The sequence below is a fragment of the Geotrypetes seraphini genome, chromosome 7 (assembly GCF_902459505.1).
Source record: "Geotrypetes seraphini chromosome 7, aGeoSer1.1, whole genome shotgun sequence".
Classification (NCBI taxonomy): Eukaryota; Metazoa; Chordata; class Amphibia; order Gymnophiona; family Dermophiidae; genus Geotrypetes; species Geotrypetes seraphini.
In genome coordinates, this window is record NC_047090.1 from 184011576 (window position 1) to 184029919 (window position 18344).

Sequence of the window (18344 nt, forward strand, 5' to 3'; positions counted from 1 at the left end):
GGGGGGATCACCGTTAGGGGTGAGTAATCTTGAAAGAGACCTGGGAGTGATGGTAGACACATCATTGAAGGCGTCGGCGCAGTGCGCCGCGGGCTCAAGGAAGGCAAACAAAATGTTGGGCATCATTAAGAAGGGTATCACGACCAGGACGAAGGAAGTCATCTTGCCACTGTATCGTGAAATGGTGCGCCCGCACCTGGAGTACTGTGTCCAGTACTGGTCGCCGTACCTCAAGAAGGACATGGCGGTACTTGAGAGAGTCCAGAGAAGAGCAACTAAGCTAATAAAGGGTATGGAGGACCTCTCATAGACTGACAGACTGAAGAAGCTGGGGCTTTTCTCCCTGGAAAAGCGGAGACTTAGAGGAGACATGATAGAAACCTTCAAGATCATGAAGGGCATAGAAAGGGTAGACAGGGACAGATTTTTCAAATTATGGGGAACCACAAGTACAAGGGGGCACTCAGAGAAATTGAAAGGGGGAAGGTTTAGAACAAACGCCAAGAAGTTCTTTTTCACCCAGAGGGTGGTGGACACATGGAACGCGCTACCGAAGGATGTGATAAGCAGGAGCACGCTACAGGGCTTCAAAGAAGGTTTAGATAGGTACCTGGAAGACCAAGGGATTGAGGGGTATAGATAGGAGTAGAGGTAGGTTATAGGGATAGGATTAGAGACAGTACAGAATTAGTCAGGGACACTGTTCAGGCAACTAGGCCTGATGGGCCGCCGCGGGAGCGGACCGCTAAGCGAGATGGACCTCTGGTCTGTCTCGGCGGAGGCAACCTCTTATGTTCTTATGTGTGACCCAGGCTAGAGTCACCCTGCAGGTTTTCCACAAAACTTAATCAATGATTCAGACACGGTGGGTAGTATGGTGAAAGTGAAAACATTTACTTGATCAAAATCAAAAAAAAGTCAAGAAATGCATACAGTTCAAAATAAACAATCAATGTCCCAACTGGCAGCAAAATAAAGTCAGAGGAAAACTCTGACAGCCTTCAGGATTTGTATTTCCCAAACAAACAATTCACTCTGTGTACTGCCTTCTCACAGAGCAGCTTTATTTCTCAACTTCCTTTTCCCAAAACTCTGCTCCTCAGCAGCACTCAGGTAAGTTCAAGTCAAGTTCAAGTTTATTAGGATTTGATATACCGCCTATCAAGGTTATCTAAGCGGTTTTTACAATCAGGTACTCAAGCATTTTCCCTCTCTGTCCCGGTGGGCTCACAATCTATCTAACGTACCTAGGGCTATGGAGGACTGAGTGACTTGCCCAGGGTCACAAGGAGCAGCGCGGGGTTTGAACCCAAAACCCCAGGGTGATGAGGCTGTAGATCCAACCACTGCACCACACACTCCTCCAATTTTCAAAGATTCCCAGAGATACTCTTATTCGTTCTAACTCTTTGGACAAACACACACACAAACTGTTGTAACTTCACTGGAAATGTCCAGTTAGCTCTTTTGTAATCCGCCTTGAACTGCAAGGTATAGGCGGAATAGAAGTCCCTAATGTAATGTAATGTAAAAATCAAGCCTCCATCCAGGTATCTGTAACAGGGCTGGGCAAAGAGGAGTCTATTCAGCTTGCCATCAAAAGTACACAAAATCGCTTTCAAACTTCCCTCCCAGGTCTTGGCAAGCTCACTCTTAGCTTCAAACAATAATTGAACAGTCCTGAAAAGACTTTGCCAGTGACTAGGAGCAGAAAAGAACCTAGCCACAAAAATAAGGGAAAAAAACCCCCAAAATTCACAGTGGCTCAGCACTGGCTCAGAAACAGGAGCTGCCAATCCTCCTGGCTTCCCTTTGCAGCAGAAGGTGGTGTGGTCCTCAGCTTCTTCCACACCGGGGTCTAAAGCATTGCCCCACCTTGCCAGCCATGCCTAGCTTGGGAAACCTCTTAACTTCCTCTCACCTCCCTTCCCAAGAAGGAGCCACACCCTGCTCTGCCTGAGCCTGCTCACAACTGTGCTACTCTCCTACTTCGATGGGATTGGGAGTGATATTGACGACATGGGTCAATGACTGGTTAAGCGGTAGAATCCAGAGGGTGGTGGTTAACGGTACCCCCTTCAATACATCGGAGGTGACCAGTGGAGTGCCATAGGGATCGGTCTTGGGACCGATCCTTTTCAACATATACATAAGAGACCTGACTCAAGGGCTTCAAGGTAAAATAACACTATTCGCCGACAACGCCAAACTATGCAACATAGTAGATAACAGCACCTTACCCGACAGTATGGAGCAGGACCTGCTCTTATTGGAACATTGGTCCTCGACTTGGCAGCTAGGCTTTAATGCCAAAAAATGTAAGGTCATGCACCTTGGCAGCAAAAACCTGTGCAGAACTTACACTCTGAATGGTGAGACCTTAGCTAGGACTAGGGCAGAACGTGATTTGGGAGTAATCATTAGTGAAGACATGAAAACTGCCAAGCAGGTGGAGAAAGCTGAATCCAAGGCTAGACAAATGGTGGGATGCATCCGTAGAGGTTTCGTCAGCCGGAGGCCCGAAGTCATAATGCCCCTGTACAGATCCATGGTGAGACCTCATCTTGAATATTGTGTTCAATTCTGGAGACCACATTATCAAAAAGATGTGCGGAGAATCGAGTCGGTTCAGCGAATTACCACCAGGATGGTCTCGGGACTCAAGAACCTCCCATATGAGGAAAGACTGAATAAACTGCAACTATACTCGCTCGAGGAACGTAGAGAGAGGGGGGACATGATTGAGACTTTTAAATATATCACGGGCCGCATCGAGGTGGAAGACGATATCTTCTTTCTTAAAGGACCTTCAACCACAAGAGGTCATCCACTGAAAATCAAAGGTGGGCAATTTCATGGCGACACCAGGAAGTATTTCTTCACCGAAAGGGTAGTCGATAATTGGAATGAACTTCCATTGCAGGTGATTAACGCCAGCAGCGTGCTCGATTTCAAAAAGAAATGGGATATGTATGTGAGATCTCTAGCCGGGTGAAGTCTGGGGGTGGGTCATTAGCGTGGGCAGACTTGATGGGCTACAGCCCTTTTCTGCCGTCATATTCTATGTTTCCTGCTCCCCCCGGTGGACGCCAAGGAAAACACATGGATCAGAACAGGCACGGAGCCTGGCTGGTCGCAGGTGGCAGATTCAAAGGCAATGTTAGGAAATTCTACTTTACGGAGAGGGTGGTGGATGCCTGGAATGTGCTTCCGAGAGAGGTGTTGGCGAGGAAAACAGTGATGGAGTTCAAAGAAGCATGGGATGAACACAGAGGATCTAGAATCAGAAAATAATAGTAAATATTGAACTAAGGCCAGTACTGGGCAGACTTACAGTCTGTGTCTGTGTATGGCCGTTTGGTGGAGGATGGGCTGGGGAGGGCTTCAATGGCTGGGAGGGTGTAGATGGTCTGGAGTAGGTGTAAACAGAGATTTTGGCAGTTGGAACCCAATCACAGTACCGGGTAGAGCTTTGGATTCTTGCCCAGAAATAGCTAAGAAAAAATTTAAAAATTTAAATTGAATCAGGTTGGGCAGACTGGATGGACCATTCGGGTCTTTATCTGCTGTCATCTACTATGTTACTATGTATTTCAGTTTACTTTATTTTTTTTAATTATTGTTAACCGCGTCGAGCTTCCTTTGGTTGACGACCCGGTATATAAGGTTAAGTTTTAGTTTAGTTAGTTTTCGTTTAGTTCATGGGGGGGGGGTGGAGGAGCATAGGGGGAGATAAGTGAGGAGAGATATTGAAGGGCTGCAAAGTGAATGCACTTGTAAGTCAGCAAGAGGAGTCAATGAAGTGACTTGAGAGGGGTCATGTGAGCATGGTGGCTCTGGAGTCTTCATTTGAAATGATATTCATCCAGGAGGCCAATGTCCTCCAGAGCCAGTGCCACCCACTTCCACAGGGTGGTGGTTCCAAGGGAGTGGTGCCAGTTTCCATCCATGAGTAGGACAGAGAAGCAAGCAGAGGCAAGGAGACTGATGTAGCTTTTATAATATAGCACAGCGGTAGGAAGATCAAGCAGTGCCAATTCAACTGAATCCCTCTTTCACTCCTTATGGATTACATTAGATAGATTGTGAGCCCACCGGGACAGATAGGGAAAATGCTTGAAGTACCTGTATGTGAACTGCTTTGAGTATACAAGTCCCAATGATGTCATGATGCCTCATCCCACCAGTGCCTAAGAGCCAACCTCATCAGTGATGTCACAATGGCTTCATTGTTCTATACTTGGCACGCTGCTGACATTACATTGGAGGAGAGTGTGGTGTAGTGTTTAGAGCTACAGCCTCAGCACCCTGAGGTTGTGGGCTCAACCCCCCCCCCTCTCCCCCTCCGGTCCAGGGTCCAAAGCTTTTCAGCGGACTGCATCCTAGAGGTTTTTAGGTGGTTTGCCAAGTTTTAATATTAATAAAGTCCATCTCAGGAACATCATTTCTCCACATTTTTTTTGTTTCTTCTTGGATTTGTCTGTGGAGATCATTGGGTCAGTTCTCTTGTTTTCAATCAAGCTATTGTGACATCACTGCTGAGGTTGGCTCTTAGGCATTGGTGGAATGAGGCATTATGACATCACAATCTCATCCTGGAATGTTGCTACTCTTTGGGTTTTTACCATGTACTTGTGACTTGGATGGGCCTCTGTGAAGACGGGATACTGGGCTGGATGGACCATTTGTTTGACCCAGTATGGCAATTCTTATGTTTATGTTCTTCATGTGCTCTCCCTCTCCCTTTCTTTTATTTTTATCTCGATGTAATTACGCATTCCCTCCCCTCTTCCCTTTTGGTATCATGTTAGTTTAGTCTGTCTATAATATCCCTATAATTTTATAGAGATTTGTTTTAATATGTCTTAGTTATTTTACTGTAAACTGGTTCGATGACCCTGATAGACGTTATGTCAAGTACTTAATAAACTTGAAACTTAAGGAAGAGGGAATGGGGGTGTGAGAGAGAAGACTCCAGATTTGGGGAGAAGGTAGGAAAGGGAAAGGGAGAAAGGAGAAAGAGGTCAAATGAAGAGGAAGAAGGCTAGTTAGGAAGAGGAGACTGGAGATTAGAGGCGAAGTATAAGATAGCAGAAAGAAAAAAGATAAAGTATTCTGGTCATTTGTGTAACACTTTTGGAGCCCTTGGTGGAATAGAATGCTCTGAAGAAAAAGTTTAAATTAGCCGGCATTTACAGATGCTAGTATCAAATGCAATCCCGACAAAAAGCCGAATAATGGTAGCAATGGGCCATTGGGATTTACAAGTGGATTTACCTATTCCTGGAAGCTCCTTCCCCCCCTATTAGTCATGTTAATAATGTTTAAGAGTTTCAAGTAAGTGCTGAATTTATATTAAGAAGACATTTTATAGGTTAATGAAACAGCAATTGGTTGTTAAAAGAACATATATTGAGGTTTCAGAACGGGAGACAAATCATTGAGATAATATAATTAACTGAAAATGACATTAGCGCTGCCTATTGATACATTTAAATAGTAGGCTACGTTAACATGCTTAATTGGCATTTAACAAGAGATGTCCTATAAGTTAATTAGGTAGTAAAAATTGTAACAATGTCCCTATTCACGGAAACGGGTTCTCCTTTTAACTCATGACATGCATGTGCTCCTACCAGAGAAGATATCGAAGAGGTTGTGTTCCAGCTAATTGCCATGAGAAAGAGGCAGGACAAATGAGGGTTAGGGGCAACCGCACCCATGTCCTGGTACATTACATAGGGCCCTCCCAATCTGAGGATTTAAGCTCACATCCTCTGAGCTCATATCCTGAATTCCTTTGCTGGTTTTGTGTTCACCATCTCTTTTTTTAAAAAAAATTCTTTATTCATTTTTATAACTTACATCAAGTGCATCATTAAGTATCAACTAATTTAACTTAACGACATCACTTGAAATTCTACAATGTGTTCACCATCTCTATTTGGAAGGATGATTCCTCTATCCAGTACCCTGTCTATGAAGAAATAGTTTCTAGGGTTACTGCTGAGGGGAGAATGAAGAAGCTGGAACTGCCCTGAAATTGTTTATTTTCACACAATTGGAAAAACTGCACTATTCCGTCAAATATCCTTGTAGACCAGTGGTTTGCAGGGCCACATTTTAGATTTGTAGGCAGAAAAAATAGTTAATGTCTTATTGCATGAGGTAAAAAATTCTTTATAGTTTATAAATCATTCCTTTTCCTTTGAATTAACCAAAGATTATAACAGTTATAACAGGCATCTGCAACCGCCTTCAGCTCTCACCTCCTCCAGCACCGGACACACGCACAAGCTGCATTGGCTCCAACCATTGCTCCAATGGAAGCCTTACGATGTAAGCCTTACATTCTGGAACGTTGCCCGCCTCACTGCTGTAACCTCCCACAAGCGCTTTCCCGTGTCTGCACGTGATTGGACGCCACCTCACAATCGCGTACAGGTGCAGGAAAGCGCTTGCGTGAGGTTACAGCGACCGCCGGACACTTGTGAAGTGGAGTGGAGTGGACAATCGCGAACAGACCGATGGCAGACCTGACAGACTGCATGCGGCCCGTGGGCCACAAGTTTGGAGACCATCGCTGTAGACAGTGCAGGCTACAAAGGAGCAATGGCAGACATAGCCCTGGATAGGAGTGAGAAGAAAATGAACATTGAAGAATGATCAATCCATGAATTTTAAAAAAGAAACTCCATCATGTTGCCTGCTGGCTTTACCCTCCTTCCACTCAATAGAGAAGGAAGGCAATTTTATCTCACACTACAATTTTACCCATGTTGTATGAAAATGTTGAGCTCTGTCCAAATCACCAGGGTCACTGGCAAATCTGAACACACAATAAAAGAAGAAAAAGCATTGAAAATTGGAAACAAAGTGAGGAGATGTTCTCTCAGGGTTTCCACAACTGGCATTGTGCTTGTTGCAGGTTTACGGGTCTCACTGCGTCTTTGTCAGGTAGAAAACGACGTTTCAGCCACCGTGCTGTGACTTTCTTCAGTTAGAAATTTGAATTTTGTTGTGAAAGTCAGTTGGTCTCTTTTTCCGCAGAATGGAAAAGTCTCTGGTGGGTTTAACGATGTTCTCCCCGTGGGACTGGGATACATGTTAATACGATTATATTGTGTGTATATGAAAAATTGGATGGAAGAAATGGTGTTACAATTAGTACTATTATTATGGGGGTGGGGTCAGGGGCGGAGCTTGGCCGGGGGTACTCGGTTGGTATTTGTTGGACTTAGGGGGTACTTGGCTTGAAGAAGTTGAGAAACACTGCTGTAAAGGGCACAGAAGTGTTTTATAACATTTCAGATTTAAATACAACTGTTTCCTGATTCAATAAATGGCGCCTATCATATGTCAAATTTAGGCACCGTTTTTGGAATCACGCTTTGCGGTACCTAACTCAGCTTAGGCTCTAACAGGTGTCGTAATGTTAATCAGCAGTATAAGAGGCCAGGGTTTTCTAGGCCTAATTTACCAGTGCCTAAGGCAATCCTTGTCCAAACTCTGCCCTTAGCCATGCTCACTTTTCAGGTAGGCACCTCATTGTAGTAGGCGCCTATCTTAAAATTATTTTTTTTTATTATTTTTAATAGGTTTTTAATGGCATTTTCAATTACCATGCCAATTAAGCCAATAAAAAAAATTAAGGGCTCCTTTTACTAAGCTGCGATAGAGTTTTTAGCGCGCGCAGGATTTTAGCGCAACGCTAAACCTGCGCTACATGGCTAGAACTAACGCCAGCTCATTGATGGCGTTAAGGTCTGGCGCGCGGGGCAATTCAGTGCGCGCTAAAACCGCTATCACAGCTTAGTAAAAGGAGCCCTAAGTTGGGCACCTAGCTCAGGGGGGCCCCAGTCTAGGTGCCTACTGGCAGGCGCTGTTTATATAATCAGGACCATGATGGGCATCTTAGCATTTAGTGCATGCAGTAAATCGGTTAATGTCCCTTGATGAATTCCCTCCTTAATCAGACTCAGAAGAATGCATTAATTGGGGGTTTTTTTTAACACTTTTACATTACATTACATTACATTACTGGCTTATATTCCGCCTGTACCTTTCCGTTCTAAGCGGATTACATCAGAACTATAACTGGACATTTCCAGGAAGAGAAATACAAATTACAATTAAGGCGTAAGGTCTAAAGCAATTTTGATGTGAGAATTCTAAGAGGGGGAGAGAGGGGAAAAGGAAGGGATTAAGACGTTTGGATGAATTTCTTGAATAGTAGGGTCTTGATTTCTTTGCGGAAAGCCTTGAGGTCAGTTGATGCTGTCAGTAGGTTGGTGATGGAGGGGTCCAATTTAGCTGCATGTGTTGCAAGTAAGTTGTCATACATCTTTTTGCATTTAGTTCCTTTAAAAGGGGGGAAGGAGAAAGGGGATTGGGTTCTCCTCTGTCTGGTTGAGAGGTTCCTGTTTAGACGGTTGTTTAGGTGGGTGGATGCCATTCCATTTAAGGTTTTGAATAAAATACAGTATAGTTTGAATTGGATGCGGGCTTGTATTGGAAGCCAGTGTGAGTCTAGGAAGGTGTTGGTGATGTGGTCAAATTTTCCAAGGGAATAGATCATTCTGAGGGCAGTGTTCTGCACGGTCTGTAGTTGTTTTATTAGGTAGGTAGGACAAGAAAGGTAGAGGATATTGCAGTAATCCAATAGACTTAGGACTAGGTATTGAACTATGAGTCTGAATTGTTCTTTTTCAAAGAATTTTCTGATTTTGCGAAGGTTGCGCATGGTGAAGAAAGCTTTTTGTGTGATTTTGTTGATTTGCACCTGAAGAGTGCAGCCTCTGTCTACTGTTACTCCAAGGAGTTTGAGAGTGGGTTGTAGGGGATATTTGGTGGTTTTTATTTCTAGCTCAGTTATAGAAGGGGTTTTGTCCTTTTCAAGCAGTAGAAATTTAGTTTTATCTGGGTTGAGCTTCAGTTTATGTTCTGTCATCCATTTTTCCACTGCTTCTAGAGTTTTGATAGCCTAGCTAGCATGATCTTTGGAGATCTATGTCACTCAAAGCCCAAATGATGAAGTTATGACTGTCTTATTTTGATGTTACCACCTTGAACCAAACCTGAGGACCCGACACAGTCTGTGTTTCGGTAAACATGCCTTCATCAGGGGTCCCAGGTGGATAAGGTATCGGATAAAACCGCAAAACATAAACATAGCCATAAAAAAATATATAAGAAATAGCAGCGACAGCAATCAATCTCATAAGAAACTCCGCCATGGAGTTTTTTCACCGCCGTGGAGTTTTTTCACCACAGCAGAGTTTTTTCACCACGGCGGAGTTTTTTACGAGATCGATTGCTGTCGCTGCTATTTCTTATATATTTTTTACAGCTATGTTTACGTTTTGCGGTTTTATCCGATACCTTATCCACCTGGGACCCCTGATGAAGGCGTGTTTACCGAAACACAGACCGTGTCAGGTCCTCAGGTTTGGTTCAAGGTGCTAACATTAACCGCATTCATGATTTTGGTTCAATAAATGTAGCCTGCAATTTTGTACATCTGTCTGCAGTTTCCTTTGTTGTGTCTTGTGCTCTCTTTACTGCAGATATTGTTGGGGGTTTTTCCCTCCTTTTGTTGTTTGTCTTATTTTGGTCACACTGTCAGAAGAAAGCGATCACTGGAGAAGGACATCAAGTTTGGGAAGATCAAAAGAACCAGGCGAAGAGGGCAACCTGCAATCAGACGGGCTGAACACGTTGAAAACAACCATGAGGATGACGCTGGAGGACCTTTCCGGACTAGCACAAAACCGATTTATTTTTAGATCTGCAATTCATCAAGTCGCTAGGACTCGAACACAAGTCGATGGCGCCTAACATAACAGTATGATCTATATAATAATGGGCTTCCTTTGAGAACTTAACAAATAAGTGTGACAGTCTTTTGTTCAAGAGTCCTTTTACTAAGGTGCACTAACAGAGTTAACGTATGCCAATGAATTAGCGTGTGTTAACTGCCATGCAACTTATATGAGGGTAAACAACGGACCGCACAGCATTTACACACCTTAGCAACAGAACCCCTTGGGTTGCTTTCTTTGCATCTCGGTATGTCTTTTATATCCCAGGGAAATGTTGTAGCCATTTAATCTAACTGTCCTTTCATGGGATGTAGTTATCTGCTGTTCAAATTTGGGTAGAAGCAAAATTAGGTGTGAGCAAGTTGTTAACACAAGAAAGTAAGACTAAGGGGCTCCTTTTACGAAGGCGGGTTAGGGCCTTAATGCGTGGAATAGTGCACGCTTGCTGCTACCACCTCCTCTTGAGCAGGCGGTAGTTTTTCGGTTAGCGTGTGCTATAGCGCATGCTAATCCGGTGTGTGCACTAAAAACGCTAGTGCACCTTTGTAAAAGGAGCCCTATGTATTGACTGTGTAACTTTCAAGAAATTGTTGAAGACACAGCGGTTTGTTAATGGGGAATCCCCTATGTTGTGTGATGGGGGAATTCCCTATGTTGTTGTGTGATAAGGGATTCCCCATCACACAACATAGGGGATTCCCCTATGTTGTTGTGTGATGGAGGAATCCCCTATGTTGTTGTGTGATGGGGGAATCCCCTATGTTGTTGTGTGATGGGGGAATCCCCTATGTTGTGTGATAGGGGAATCCCCTATGTTGTTGGGTGATGGAGGAATCCCCTATGTTATTGGGTGATGGAGGAATCCCCTATGTTGTTGGGTGATGGAGGAATCCCTTATGTTGTTGGGTGATGGGGGAATCCCCTATGTTGTGTGATGGAGGAATCCCCTATGTTGTTGTGTGATGGGGAATCCCCTATGTTGTTGTGTGATGGAGGAATCCCCTAGTTGTTGTGTGATGGAGGAATCCCCTATGTTGTTGTGTGATGGAGGAATCCCCTATGTTGTGTGATGGAGGAATCCCTTATGTTGTTGTGTGATGGGGAATCCCCTATGTTGTGTGATAGGGGAATCCCCTATGTTGTTGTGTGATGGGGAATCCCCTATGTTGTTGTGTGATGGGGAATTCCCTATGTTGTTGTGTGATGGAGGAATCCCCTATGTTGTTGATTGATGGGGGAATCCCCTATGTTGTTGTGTGATGGAGGAATCCCCTATGTTGTGTGATGGGTGAATTCCCTATGTTGTTGTGTGATGGGGGAATCCCCTATGTTGTTGTGTGATGTGGGAATCCCCTATGTTGTACGAGAAGGATGCTTATTTACCCCCTCTTCTATGAAACCCCACTAGCAGTTTTTAGTGCAGGGAGCTGCCTGAATGGCCCGCGCTGCTCCCAATGCTCATAGGAACTCAATGAGCATTGGGAGCAGCGCAGGCCATTCAGCGCAGCTCTCCGCGCTAAAAACCGCTAGCGTGGTTTTGTAGAAGAGAGGGGTTAATGTTTCTTATATTTTATGAATGTTTGATACTGGAAATCACTGAGATTCTAAGCGGTATATAAATTTTAAAATAAATAAATAAAGTCCTGGGGTTTGGTGCATTGGCTTCTAAGTGAGAATGGGGAAAGAGGTATTCCAGTTACATAACTGACATTACATATTCCTGAAAATTTTAAAATAAGAGATTAAAATCTGTTCTGCAATATGCAGGCATGAAGGCCGTATTTAATCCATTTCTCCTTTTAGGCATCTCAACTTTAGAATTTGCTGGGCTTTTGCTCTTAATTAGACTGGGTCATGCAGTAAATGATGACAGATAAAGACTAGGTTGGTCCATCCATCCTAGCTACTACCTCAGAGGATACGGTATTTTAAAAGGCAAAAGGCAAAACAAGCAGGAGAGAGACCTAAAAGAAATGTGTGTGGTCTTAAGATGCACTTTAGTAACACTGTAATTGCACTTCTTATGCCTTTGGTGGTGAATGTATTCTGCAGGTGAAGGATTTCTATAATATAAAGTTCAGTGTAATTGCAAAGTCATATAGTAAATTATTAACCACTGTATCTTGTGTTGCTTTGCAGAGTTCAAGTCCTTTGTTATTTTGGTATTCAGCACCAAGAACAGCTCCTACATCTGTTCTAGGTCTACAACACCTCAGGGAAAAAAGGAAGATATGTGGAAGGCCGTACATCAAGTTCCCGATGTCTAAAGGCCAAATTGATGCTTATTTCTAGTGTATTTTATACAGACATATAGATGCCTAAGACAAAGCAGAAAAAAAACTGCCTATACTTAAGCTGCAGATATTTGTGTCTGCTCAGGAGCAGGCAAAAAAGTTCATGCATAAAGTACTACTCGAAAGGGTCCAGAGAAGAGCGACTAAGATGGTTAAGGGGCTGGAGGAGTTGCCGTACAGCGAAAGATTAGAGAAACTGGGCCTCTTCTCCCTTGAACAGAGGAGATTGAGAGGGGACATGATCGAAACATTCAAGGTACTGAAGGGAATAGACTTAATAGATAAAGACAGGTTGTTCACCCTCTCCAAGGTAGGGAGAACGAGAGGGCACTCTCTAAAGTTAAAAGGGGATAAATTCCGTACAAACGTAAGGAAGTTCTTCTTCACCCAGAGAGTGGTAGAGAACTGGAACACTCTTCTGGAGGCTGTTAAAAGAGGAAAACACCCTCCAGGGATTCAAGATAAAGTTAGACAAGTTCCTGCTGAACCAGAAAGTACGCAGGTAAGGTTAGTCTCAGTTAGGGCACTGGTCTTTGACCAGAGGGCCACCACGTTAGTGGACTGCTGAGCACGATGGACCACTGGTTTGACCCAGCAGTGGCAATTCTTATGTTCTTATATTTTATTTTTAAAAATTTGGTCAATATCCAGCCCAGGGTGGTCAGAAATTTTTTTTTAAAGAAACGCTAACTGCTATGAGTTTTTTATTTCCTCGATTATTTGTTGTCATTTTGTTTTATTGAGTTTGTGCGATGAGTATGTTGTTTTAACTGAATATGAGTCTTTTTTGTAAACCACCTAGATGTGTTCATCCCATGCTTTTTTTAACTCGGCCACCGTTTTCCTCTCCACCACCTCTCTTGGGAGCGCATTCCAGGCATCCACCATTTCCTAACATTGCTCTTGAATCTACCACCCCTCAATCTCAAATTATGCCCTCTAGTTTTACCATTTTCCTTTTTCTAGAAAAGATTTTGTTCTATGTTTATACCTTTCAAGTATTTGAACATCTGAATCGTATCTTCCATGTCCCTCCTTTCCTCTAGGGCAGGGGTAGGCAATTCCAGTCCTCGAGATGGATTTGCACGCACTGCCTCCTTGAGATGCAAATCTATCTCATGCATATTTATTGTGGATATCCTGAAAACCTGACCTGGCTCTGGCTCTCGAGGACCGGAATTGCCTACCCTTGCTCTAAGGCACAGGTGTCGAAGTCGGTCCTCGAGGGCCGGAATCCAGTCGGGTTTTCAGGATTTCCCCAATGAATATGCATTGAAAGCAGTGCATGCAAATAGATCTCATGCAGATTCATTGGGGAAATCCTGAAAACCCGACTGGATTCCGGCCCTCGAGGAGGGACTTTGACACCCCTGCTCTAAGGTATACATCATATTCAGGGCTTCCAGTCTTTCCTCATACATCTTTTGGCGCAAACCTTCTACCATTTTCGTTGCCTTTCTCTGGACCGTTTCAAACTAAACTAAACTAAACTAAACCTTAGGTTTGTATACCGCATCATCTCCGCAAGCGCAGAGCTCGGCACGGTTTACAGAGGTTAGGAGGAAAGGAACTACAAAGATGGATATAGGAGAGGGAATAAGAAGATAGGGAGGGAACAGGGTACTAGAGAACGAGGGGTGATTAGATTTTTGAAAAGAGCCAAGTTTTCAGATGTTTACGGAAGGATTGGAAGGAGCTGACATTTCTGAGCGGGGATGAGAGGTTGTTCCAGAGTTCTGTGGTTCTAAAAGGGAGGGATGTTCCAAGTTTTCCTGCGCGGGATATACCTTTTGTAGATGGGAAAGATAGTTTCAGTTTTTGGGAGGATCTAGAGGAGAGTGGGTTAGAGGAATTCCAAAGGAGTGGGATAACGGGGGGTAGGATGCCATGTAGAATCTTGAAGGATAAGCAGGCACATTTGTAGAGGACTCTGGAGTATACTGGGAGCCAGTGAAGCTTGGAGAGGAGAGGGGAGACGTGATCAAACTTGCCTTTTGTGAAAATAAGCTTGGCCGCGGCGTTCTGAATTAGTTGAAGTCTGTGGAGGTTTTTCTTAGTTAGGCATATGTAGAGGGAGTTGCAGTAGTCCAGTCTGGAGAGGATGGTGGATTGAACGAGGATGGCGAAATGAGAATGGTGAAAGTAGGATCTTACTTTCCTCAACATATGGAGGCTAAAGAAGCATTTTTTTACCAGGGAGTTGAGGTGATCACTGAAGGAGAGGGAGGAGTCTAGGACGAAGCCTAGGACTTTGCTTGAAAACTCAAGCTGGAGAGTGGGGCCGGAAGGTAGTGGAATGGAGGAGGGTAAATGGTCTGAAATAGGGCCGAGCCAAAGTAGTTTTGTTTTGGACTCATTTAGTTTCATTTGTACAGATTGGGCCCAGGATTGGAGGTTCGTAATACAAGAGGATATGTTTTCAGTGAGGTTAGAGAGGTTCGAGTCGGTCTCGAGGAGGATGAGGATGTCGTCAGCGTAGGAGTAGAGAGTTTCTAGGGGGGATAGATGAAGTAGTTTCAGAGAGGACATGTAGATGTTGAAAAGGATAGGGGAGAGGGGTGAGCCTTGCGGGACTCCACATTTCGGCTTCCAGGGGGGGGATGAGGTACCGTTTGTATTAACGGTGTAGGAGCGGAAGCGTAGGAATTTCGAGAACCAGTCTAGGACAGTGGAGCTTATGCCTATTTCGGAGAGTTGGAAGATTAGGATGTCGTGGTGAACGACATCGAAGGCTGCGGAGAGGTCGAATTGAAGGAGAACAGCAGATTTGTTACGCGAGTGGAGTTGTTGCACTTTAGAGATTAGTGAGGCCAAGAGGGATTCGGTGCTGAAGTTGGGTCTGAAGCCGAATTGGTGGGGTAGGAGGATAGAGAATCTTTCTAGGTAGGAAGAGAGTTGGGTGGATATGATAGATTCTAATAGCTTGGTTAGGAGAGGGATATTTGCTATAGGGCGGTAATTTGATGGAATGGAGGGATCAAGGTCGGCCTTTTTCAGTAAAGGGGACAATGAAATGTGTCCCATGTCGGGGGAGAAAAGGCCCGATGTTAGGGCAGAGTTAATAAGTTCAGTGAGGGAAGCGATGGCCTGTGTAGGGATATTCTCGAATAAGTAGGAGGGGAAAGGGTCCAGCGAGCAGTTACAAGTTTTTAATTTGAGGCAGAGTTTGGAGACTTGCGGTTCGGAGACAAGCTCGAAGGAGGTCCAGGATCTGTCGGCAGGAATGGGAGTGGATACAAGTGAGGTAGGGTTGAGATCAATAGAGGTCAAGGAATTATAGGAGACTGTGGGGGGGAAGGAGCATCTTAGGGTGGTAACCTTTTCGTTAAAGAAATTTGCAAGGGCATCGGCTGATAGAGATGGTGGGAGCAAAGATAGGTCATTTTTTTTTGTAGTTAGTGAGCGCCAGATGTTGAACAGCGCACTGGTCTGGTTGTTGGATCTCGAAATCTTATCTCCGAAGAAGTTTTTCCTGGCTTTTTTTAATGTTGAATTGTAAGATTTAATATTAGCTCTCCAGGTCTGTCTATCTGAGGGGGATTTAGATTTTTTCCATTTGCGCTCCAGAGCGCGACATTTCTGTTTCAATTCTCTGTGGAGAGGTAGGTACCAGGGAGCCTTTCGGGGGTAGGAGATGGTTTTGGTGGTTAATGGGGCAAGGGAGTGGTAGGTGGTCTTCTTATGTCCTTTGCCAGATACGTTCTCTAAAACTGAACACAATACTCCCAGTGGGGCCTGACCAATGACCTGTACAGGGGCATCAACACCTTCTTTCTTCTACTGGTTACGCCTCTTTCTATACAGCCCGGCATCCTTCTGGCAAACAGCCAGTGCCTTGTCACACTGTTTCTTGGTGATTTTTTAGTGATGTGGACATGGGACCATTGAGATCCCCAACTCATTTCCTAGAGGTCACCAGATCACTTTCAGGTGCTCATTACTGTGTTAGGTGCCATCAACTTGTGTTCGAGTCTTAGAGACTCAGAATGATCCAGAATATTGATGTCCGTCTCATATTCGGCCTGAAAAAATGGGAACACGTCACCCCTTTTTACCATAAACTCCACTGGCTACCATTAGAATCCAGAGTCCTATTCAAATTCGCCTGCTTTTGTTACAAAACAGTATTTGGTTTATCCCCAAGCTACATCACCCCTCACTTCTTCCTGAATCACAGCATCAAGAACGTCCGCAGAATTCAACTTTTCGCCTTCCCCTCCCTAAAACTATGTCACTCCAAAAAATTCCTTGACAAAACCTTCGCCTTCCAGGCCGCCAAGCTACACCCATGGCTAGCCCAAATGGTCCTCAAAGACCCCAACTACCTTGGCTTTAGAAAATTACTCAAAACCCACCTCTTCCACGGCCAGGACCCTTAATGCCCCTTCTTAGCTAACCAAAACCTCTCCCCCCCCCCCCTCTCTACTGTATTACCTCCCCCCCCTTGACCTACTCTTCCCTACTTCTTCCAACCTCATCTACTTCGTTGTCCGCAACTTTGATCAATTTGGTATTGAACCGCTTGTAACTCTGTTTAATTGATGTGAACCACCTAGAACTCCCTGGGTATGGCGGTATACAAAAATAAAGTTATTATTATTATTATAAAAAAGAAATCGATTTTGGGCTAGTCCGGAAAGGTCATCCCCATGGTTGTTTTCAACATGTCCAGCCATCTGATTGCAGCTCATTGCTAACCTGGGCTATATTTGAAATTGGCATCCTAAATGTAGAAATCGTTGAGCCCCAAATAAGATCTTCTGTTTTATATTAAATGCATTCATTTGATTTGCTGCCGCCTTGCAAACCATACTGCTGTTTTCCCTCTTCCCTTTCCCTGTATAAATTTTTAAAAAGTCACCAATTAACATGGACATATTGTAGCCAAACACCCAGGACACTAACAGACCGTCTCGTTGACCTCGCATTTGCTCTGCAAGTGAAATGGAAAACGCTTTGGGGGCGGCAAACCTCCCGCAATGCCAGCCTGACACATTACACGCAGCTGCCTGCATGCTGCTGCTTTAAGCAGAGAGCTAATTATTCACAATGGAAACATCTGAAATGATCTTGATGAGAGGAAATGCATTTTTAAGTTCAATTAACCAACCCCCTTGCAGCAAAGGGAGTCGCAACACCAGAGGAAAGATTCTTGAGTGGAACCGAAGGTTAATTGGCAATTATACAAAAAGTTTGCAAGAAATGTGACTAAAAAGCACAGTTTCAAAAGCAAGGCTGGGTATATCGGCTCAGCGCGAACATGTCTGAGGATTGTTAACCGAGTCCACGGCATGACTAGGTTTCAGCATGCTTTAAGAACTGAGACAGGATTTGGGTGAGTTTGAAATGTTTGTTCCAACCCAGAACAAAGTACATAGGTGCAGCGAAAGACACAATGGAAGATGGCAGGAAAGGAACAGAGGGAGCATGAAGGAAGAAAGGGATTGGGATTTGTATACCACCTTTTCTTTTTTTTTAATATTCTTTATTCATTTTCAAAATTACATTAAGTGTAAAATATATTCATTCACAGTAACAATAAATATATCACTTATAAACAATCATTGGTACATTATATAAATTTTTATCCCTTCCCCTTTCCCATCCCTCCCATCCATATCTTCCATTATTATATAATATATGTAATAATAAAAATACCCCCCTCCCTATATCCTGAACTGATAATTAAAAGGGAAATAATTTTACTTAATCCTTACAATATTTTGTTAATGGTTTCCACACATCCTGAAATTTCTTAAAGTATCCCCTTTGTAAAGCAATAAATCTTTCCATTTTATAGATATGGCATAAAGAATTCCACCAAAAGTTATAATTTAATCTCCTCCAATCCTTCCAATTATATGTAATTTGCTGAATGGCAACCCCAGTCATTATTAGTAACAATTTATTATTGTTCTCAGAAATCTGACTTTTTGCTCTCATTTCCATACCAAATATCACAGTATCATAGGATAATGCCACTGGGTTCTCTAATAAATTATTCATTTGGTCCCAAATTGATTTCCAAAAATTCATAATATCAATGTATACCACCTTTTCAAAAGTGGTTTACATATGGGTACTTCAAGCATTTTTCCCTACCTGTCTCAGTGGGCTCACAAGCTAAATAACCTACATCGGGCAATGGGGGGATTAAGTGACTTGCCCAAGGTCACAAGGGGCAGTGCAGAGTTTGAACCCATGACCTCAGGGTGCTGAGGCTGTAGCT